General features: G+C 30.0%; 1 long non-coding RNA gene across 1 annotated transcript; it reads right to left on the bottom strand.

Annotated features, from left to right (window-relative positions):
• Positions 1 to 1,537: 1,537 nt before the first annotated feature.
• On the bottom strand, positions 1,538 to 2,737 carry LOC145318205 (uncharacterized). The gene is made up of 2 exons (XR_013879252.1): positions 2,674 to 2,737; positions 1,538 to 1,850 (listed from the first exon to the last, which is right to left on the bottom strand). It is a non-coding gene; the product is annotated as an uncharacterized LOC145318205 (long non-coding RNA).
• Between the last annotated feature and the right edge of the window lie 6,450 nt (positions 2,738 to 9,187).

The raw sequence follows: 9,187 nt of genomic DNA, 5'->3' as shown, positions 1-9,187 counted from the left end.
GGAGGATTTGCTGTGCGGCTGCCGAGTCCTAGTATTAAACTTATGGTCAGGACTGGTCTCGCCCTAATCTTACAGCTTTTTGCAGCTTATTTTTGCACACTTCAGCGTACGTCATTGAACACCATAATACAACTGGAATCTATGAATATACATATATCCATAAAAACTGTTCTAATTAAACTTAATTCAGAAATTAATGAAGGGGAACAGGATTGATTCTGACGGCTAAATGAATTTGAATGATAATTTAGAGAGGTGAATTTCATTTATCAGATATTCATGTTGATTATTTGCTTCCCCTGTCGGATTAGTGAATCATGTTGAGAAATTTTATGCTCTCAATAATAAGACTGACAAAAAAATTATCCTTAACTTATGATTTAGATATACATATACTTTGATTTTCACTAGCTTTTTTTCATAGTTCGCTTTTGTATCCTTATTCGCTTTTGCAAATGTGAAATAAAACAAAACCATTCTTATTTATTTGTTTAAAAGACTTTACGCACTGTTTCATCAATCCTCAGCTGGTAAATTTTGGATGTGTCCTTCGCTGGTTTTAGGCCATTTTTTTCCTATTATATTTGTCCATTATATACCCTGAATATATTGAGAATATACCCTGTCAATATATTCACTTAAAATATAGCAAAATAATATGTTGGAGGTCAACACAGACCTTTAAAGTAAAACCACAAGATGTTAGTGGCGAAGTATTAATATACCATTAAGGGACACAATTTTCCGTGTCCTATTTATAGGAACTTTCTTTAAATTAACTAGCGACAAAATTTTCACATGAATATTATTATAACATGTACTTTGGCTACGCACGGTTGATTTTTTATTAAATGAATAAGTTAGGGTACAATGTTTGGCACTTTCAATATAAGTAAATGATAATAACAAAGCCACAGAATACGATAATACCTTCAGAAAAATCGATGAAAATAGTTTTCATACTAAATTTTGTTTTTTTTATATTTTTTCTAAAATGTCATGACAGAAGATGTAAAATGTCGTCTTAGTTTTTTGAAAGGATTAATCTTCTCTGAAATCTAAATTATCAAAATATTTTTTTTGGTAAATGATTATACGATATATGTCAAACATTTTATCAAAAAGAAATATTTAAAATTGTGAGGTAGAAACCTGAATAATTTTTCTTGTGGAAATAGCTTTCTGCAAATGTTGATAAACATATGTCTGCTAGCATTAAGATGTTTGTACTGCCAATACACGTTGGGTTTTATTTAAATAATTTTTTTAAAATGTTCTTTTTTTTACCTCGTATACTAATAACGAAAATCTGATTCACTTATAGTCGGAAATTCATTATGAAACAGGGGACATGCACAAAATTTTTGAGCCCTGATCAAATAGGAGCTGAGATAATAGGGGGGCAGGCGACCGACTGATAAGTGTTAAATAGAAGTTGATTGAATATTGGTTGGAAAAGGTGATCATTAACCACCCCCACCCCCCCCCCCCCCCCCCCCACCCCCCCAATCGACTAAGACTCGCCTACGGCCCGATCTTTTAGGATTGCTTTGTAATTCACATTTTTGAAAGTCTTTCAACAGTATACACAGCAAATTCTCTCTTTTTTAACTAACTTTCCGAACAATATACCTAAAGCATTTGAATTAACAAAGGATATGCTAATATTTTTACCATTCAAGTTTATTTAATATTCTAATAAATAGCGCAACCCTCCAAGTTATGGCTACTTTTCATGAACATATGATCTAAAGAATAAGCTCTGACGCAATGTCATGTAAGGATATTATAATATTCATTAAAAAAATTGTTATTTTTGCATATATGTTACATTTTACAGTGTTTTGTGGCTCAAAAGAAAGACAATTAAAATTTATTTCATATTATATAGTTTAAATTGCATAAGATAACCTAGAAATAGTAAAAAAGTCCCTTTCTTTTTTGTCGTAAAACAGAAATTAACAAAGATTTTTATTAAAAAACACCTTAGTGTAAAAATTAAAAATTCTAAATATGGTCACAAAAAGATTCAATTAGTTTATTAAATGTTTCATTTTCAGCAAATGACGATTAATCTCTATTACAAAGAATAAAGTGTAAAAAGATATTCTCGTTTTAATTTTAAGCAACTTAAAATGCATTTTAATACCTTTTAATGATTTATTTTTTAAAACATCATTTTATAAAATGTTATTGATTTTTAAAGTTTTATATTAGAATGTTTTTAAATTTTGTTAACATTTTGTTTTAAATGTAGAAAATTGGTAATTCTAAACATTCAAAAAATGATTTTATTAAATTTTCATCACTTAAATTGCATGTTTGATGAAATTTTCAACTGATAATACAAGAAAAATCGTTTAAGTTTTATTATATTTTACTTTGAAATGTTAAAAAATATAATTATTGTCAAAAATGTGGAAGTTATACTTTCCTCAAAAAAAGACCTAAAACATGCAAATTAACACGTGTAATGAGATTTTTTTTCTTTCAGGTTTAATTTTAAGTAATTATTGATATTTTTTGTAAAAAGGATTTTATATAAAAAGTTTTAAAACTCGAGTTATGTAGTGGTTCTAAAAAAGGTTGCGAATTTATGCAATTTTCTTGCAAAAAAAATTTTCTAGGATTTTAAAAATAGCATAGGGTCTTATTAGACGTACTTACAGATACAATTGCTAAGTCATTTTGGCCAAACACTAAAATAAAGTTTTGACATCTGAGGGACCATACGTGTACGGGAACACAAATTTGGATATTTAGAAATTTTAAATGCTTGATAAAAAAAATACAGGCAGTGATTAAATTAAATCAAGTCTATAGAGGTTAACTTGCGACTAAACATTTATGTTATAACAAATTATAAGCATACTTTTGCTGCTGCAGATTTGCCAAAAATTGACAAGGTCTCTAATTTTCTATTACTGACTTCTTCATAATATTCAGAGTTTTCTCTCTGTTTCGTTGAATTTATCTTTAATGGTATTTTATACTTTGGACTTCTGACTAAGCATTATATTTATTATTTTTGTCATTGATTAAAAAATATTAAATAAGAATCCCAATCCATGACTATGTCATTTAATGTCATCTATGTGTATAATATGACTGGAGGCTGTTTGAACAATGCTAGATATAACTCATTAGTAGGAAGGATATTTTCATTACATACTTGTAGAAAGGCTACTCTAAAAGAAAAGACATATTCAAAATACACAATCGTAGATGTGATAACCAGCTCTGTTTCATCCGCAGAAATTACACTGTTGACCAGTTTGCTGTCGTAAGAATTCAGCAGCAGGCAACATTTGTATCAATATAAAGCCATGGTTTGATTTTTCTAAATTTTAAATTTATTTGACTGTCAATTAATTGACCAACTACAATGCTAAACATTTTTTCGACGATCACTAGCTGCCAAAGATCATCTTGTTTAAGTATTTAAATTCAATCCTTCTCCATTCTACACCCCATACTTTTCATTACATATATTTTATGTCTTTGAAACATTATTTCTGTCCGATATGTATCTAATTAGCTCATGTAGCTTCGCTACTTATGAATATCACCAATGTTGTATAAGCTGGATGAAACTGAAAATATTCACAATAATTCTCACATGTGTTAAAAATGCTTTCAGCTAAAATTCCAGTTTTTTAAATATCACAAAATATTATAAACGGAATTTGTGACAAAAAACACTTGAAAAATTATCTCTTTTACTAAAAGTGTATTTTATACTTCAAATAAAGAAAATTCTTTTGGTTTAAAATTAAGTATTCTTTTTTTGCGTTGTGATATGAATCTATTCATGATAGAATTACCTCGTCGCTTTAAAGCCTTCTACGAATACTTGAAAGCAGTATACAAAATCATACATAAATATAAATCCTATCGTAATGTAAATATGCTATTTATCAAGCCAATAATTTTACAACAACAGTCCATTTATCCATAAAAGTCGGTTTTATGGACGGATCCTCCTTGTTTAAATTTACAATTTTGGTTAAATTTCCACTTTATTTACCACCCTAAATAGCTTGACGTAAACTTGTAACATAACGCCCTTTCTCCTGGAGGCAAAATTAAACTTTTTAGCTGGCTCTATGAACGGGCTGGTAATATTTTGTTTACAAGCATAATTAGCAAGGATGCGCAACATCCACTAAAACTAAGCTATAAAGTTAGACGGTTTGACTAACGGACATTAAAACTTGTAGAGTGTCAGAGCTTAATATGCAAAATATGAATTTATAAGTCTGTTGGTTATAGAGATTCTTCGCCTATACGATTATGAAGTTTGAAATCTATAGGAGAGTTCTAACATGTTTAAATCAACGATAAGAGCTATCCGTTACGGACGCACGGAATTACCCTAATCATAGAAAATATTCGCTTTATAAAAAAGATCAAATATTTGAAAACGTGTAATTAGCATAAAACTACATATTTAATTTTCTCAGGAATTAATAAACAAGAATAATTATGTCCAAAAGTGGCACAGCAACTTAAATGTAACATAAACATTGATCATAACAGAACTTGTAGAGTGTCAGAACTATATGATCCATCACTTGTATCGTTGGTTGAAAAAAATATTCGCAATTCATTGTCCAGTGTAGCATTTTTATAAATTTCATTATTTGTAACATTTGAACGTGTTGTGGGCATAGAAAATTGTTGCTATTACTACGCTATTTGGATAAGATTTTCCTTGTTTGAATGAAACTAAATCTAAATAAAAAAATAAACATTTGTGTTTGTTCGGTTTATCATCTGTTTTATCTAAAGGTAGCAATTTTAAAAATCTCTGACAAACAAAAAAAACACCCCTTGAAAAGCGCTTCCTTGACTCCCCCCTGGCTAAATTTACCCTCCCAAACAAAACAAAAATTTACAAAAGAAGCTTTTAAAAATAATGAAAAGGAGAGCGAGTTCACTGTGAAGTAACAAGGATGACAACATCCATAAAAGCGAAGCGTTGAAATGATATGACAGACGAACATTAACTTTTGTTGAGTGTCAGAACTGAATATACAAAATATGAAAATATAAGGTTTGACAAAATTATACGTAAATTTGTTGCAAAACTTCATAATATTGTACCTTATTGTAATAGGAATGAGTAATCAAAAAATCAGATCAATCGGATGATTTTATCACATAAAAAATTGTTAATAAAAAGTAAAAAAATCAACATGTTTAAAATGGACGTACGGACATTCTGGTATCGATTATAGAGTTGCTACGCTTTCTAAATCGTACCTAACTATTACAGGAATCACCATGCAAAGTTTGAAAGCTATAGGACAATTCTAACATGCCTAAATTAACGAATAAAAGCTAACTATCTCGGACGGACGGACGGACCGACCCTAATTATAGAAAAGCTTCGCTTTTAAAAATTACAAGTTTGAAGAAAAAAAACAGCTGGTCATTTTTGAACGTTAGAAAAGGGAGCATTTTCTAACGTTAAATAGCAGCGTGAGATAGATAGTAGTCCTATGCATAGGGGTGTCATAAAAAAATTCCTATTTAAAATGAAATACACTTTGCTTGATGTCGCATCGGTGAAACTGATGTTATAGTTTTATAATCACTAATAATTGTATATTCATATATGTATGTATAATACGTTTGTCTATAAATGTTCATTTCGTAAGATCTTGAAAAATGCTGAAACAATTTAGCAGTTTAGCAACAAATTTAGTTACAATTTTGTTTAGACATTATACTCTGTGTATTCAGTGTTAACAATAGTTTATCCTACAGTTTTAAGTCTTCGCTTTTATTGAAGAAATACATACGGTGCATTATTTGCCAAATGTACCACTTTTCTGCACTACCTCTCCAATTTTGTTAATACTCTATATTTTGGTCCGTTGGGTCATTCAAGGATGCTGGATGGCCAAAAAAAAGTTTCAGAGTCTCTGGATGTCTAGATATCTAGCTATCTAAGAAGGTAGGTAACAAAAATGTAAAAAACACCCATTTTTTCACAATTTTAAAAATTAATTTTTTCATCAATCTTACATCCAATGACCAATCTATACATTTTACACACTAAAATGATCGTTTATTCATGTAAAAAGCGCACATAATGCTATTTTGGCCAAAACTCTAATTTTACAGGGTGTCCAACAAAAAGTGTATTTTGGATATCTAGCGTAATACCCAAAATACCTATCCGAAAAAAATCATTTTTTTTTACTTAAATCCTGTGTTTTATCTGTGTGCATATGTGGTATATAACGGTTCGGACCACCCGGGACTATAAGGTTGTCAAGTTTCACTTTGGGACACCCTGTAAATGTGATTTTTGCGTCTGTAGAGCTAAAACTTGGTCCAAATTGGCTATTTTTTTCAAATTACTCTAATATGTGTCTTAGTATGTTTGGCCATAGTGTTTTCTGACCAGATCAATATTTTCATATTTTTTGGACACCCTATATTTTCAAAAAAAGAGAAAAATTTTTTTGTTTTTTTAAAATTTTTTTTTCTATTTTTAAGTTACTTAAAACTGTCATATAGATACAGATTTTGTCAAATAACAATAATATTTGCCTATTTTACAAATTTTTACACTTTTGGGACACCCTGTGCATGTTTTTGAAAAATGATGGTTTTTGCCCATTTTTGGGGGGAAGGGGTCGTTTTAGGGCCATAGACTATTTCTTCATTTTTGTAGAACTTTTTAAGACACATCATTTGTTATTAATGCAAAAACCGCAAAAACCGAACCGTTTTGCCGTTATTCACCGCCAAAGGCGGATTTTTTTTACGTTTTTGCCGTTCCGGAGGTTGTAATGGGCATTTGTGGTAAGAAAACGTTGATTTATCAAGATCCCCCTTAAATACTTTTATTTAGGTAATTTAATTTACTAAATTTCATATTAAGTAAAAGTTTTTGTGCAGCTAACCGTTTTTCGTGATGGATTTCAATTGTTAAAACAAGAAAATGAAGTGAATATAACATAAATAATAGTTATAACATAAGTGATAAAAGAAACATAAATCATGTGTATTTGAAATTCCTTTTGACAAAAATCGGTTGGATATACAAAAAAATTTACTTCACATGAAATTTAGTAAATTAAAATGCCTAAATAAAAGTATTTTACAGTTATCTTGATAAATCAACGTCTTCTTACCACAAATGCCCATTAGAACCTCGGGAACGGCAAAAAACGTAAAAAATTCTGCCTTTGGCGGTGAATAACTGCAAAACGGTTCGGTTTTTGCGGTTTTTGCATAAATAACAAATGATGTGTCTTGAAAAGTTCTACAAAAATGAAGAAATATTCTATGGCCCTAAAACGACCCCTTCCCCCCAAAAATGGGCAAAAACCACCATTTTTCAAAAACATGCACAGGGTGTCCCAAAAGTGTAAAAATTTGTAAAATAGGCAAATATTATTGTTATTTGTCAAAATCTGTATCTATATGACAGTTTTAAGTAACTTAAAAATAGAAAAAAAATTTTTTAAAAAACAAAAATTTTTTTTCTCTTTTTTTTAAAATACAGGGTGTCCAAAAAATATGAAAATATTGATCTGGTCAAAAAACGCTATGGCCAAACATACTAAGACACATATTAGAGTAATTTGAAAAAAATAGCCATTTTGGACCAAGTTTTAGCTCTACAGACGCAAAAATCACATTTACAGGGTGTTCCAAAGTGAAATTTGACAACCTTATAGTCCCAGGTGGTCCGAACCGTTATATACCACATATGCACACAGATAAAACACATGATTTAAGCCAAAAAAAATGATTTTTTTCGGACAGGTATTTCGGGTATTACGCTAGATATCCAAAATACACTTTTTGTTGGACACCCTGTAAAATTAGAGTTTTGGCCAAAATAGCATTATGTGCGCTTTTTACATGAATAAACGATCATTTTGGTGTATAAAATGTATAGATTAAATGTAAGATTGATTAAAAAAATAATTTTTAAAATTGTGAAAAAATGGGTGTTTTTACATTTTTGTTACCTACCTTCATAGATAGCTAGATATCTAGACATCCAGGGACTCTGAAACTTTTTTTTGGCCATCCAGCATCCTTGAATGACCTAACGGACCAAAATATAGAGTATTAACAAAATCGGAGAGGTAGTGCAGAAAAGTGGTACATTTGGCAAATAATGCACCATACGTATCATGAAAACCCCTCTTCTAGATTTTTTAACTGCTAAAACATTACTCCTCCCCAACCAGATAAATGTTTTCTTTTAAATTGATAAAAAAAATATGTTTGTGATTTTGAAGCACCTATATTAAAAGACTCCTGTGAGTGGAATGATGGTTGAAATAGGAGCTTTGGGATGCTTAACAAAATGGTCACATTCTGGCTTTAAACAAGGATGACACAAAAATTTCTGTAAAAAAATTTTAAAATTAAATTGCTTTTCGATTTTATTTGACATAAGAAAGTCACAACAGTCTAGCTTAATTAATGATTCAAATTATCAAACAAACTTAATTTTTAAAGCATAAAGCAAATTTAATTACGAAAATGAAATCTAAAGCAAATACGGAAGACGATACGGAGATTTATGAGGCACATATTTGCTCCTTCCGTTTGTGAGATATTTGCTTTTGTCAAAAACATTCACGTCTTTAACCCTACCAAAAAATTAACAGGTACTTAATGTACCTGTTACCCCGGATCAATTAAATTTTTGTGGTTCCCTATTTTACTTTGAAAACTGCCAGGTGAGTGAGTGCTACATTAGTTGGTTGGGTTGGTTCGAAGGGGGGAGGGGGGGGGGGGGAAGTCAGTGGAATGTGAGTTCTTCACAACACAACTAATTATCTTTTCAGTTTTACCATACCCCCCTCCCCCTCAGAAATTTTATTCGACGTTATTTTATTTTTTAAACTTTATCAATATATTTAACTTTGTATTACGTAACAGTCTTTCTTTTAATAATATGCTTTTTTTTTATATATATCTCATTATTTAGAAAATTCAAAATTTCTATTTCTAACTTACGCCGCCTTCAATATTCTACTTTTTAATTATTTTTCTTCTCTTTCTGTTTATCTTTGTCCATTCAATTTATCTCTACATCTCTTTATTCATAGTTTAATGCGCTTTTTGGTTGATGGGGAGAAATAATTTAAAAATTGACCCAAAGCATGATGTAAATAAAGCCGTATTAAAGCTTAAACTACTCCTA

This window comes from Acartia tonsa, chromosome 4 (assembly GCF_053477335.1).
Source record: "Acartia tonsa isolate MP-2025a chromosome 4, ASM5347733v1, whole genome shotgun sequence".
In the NCBI taxonomy this organism is placed as follows: Eukaryota; Metazoa; Arthropoda; class Copepoda; order Calanoida; family Acartiidae; genus Acartia; species Acartia tonsa.
The sequence above is the reverse complement of the archived record's forward strand: the minus strand, read 5'-3'. Positions and strand labels throughout refer to the sequence as shown.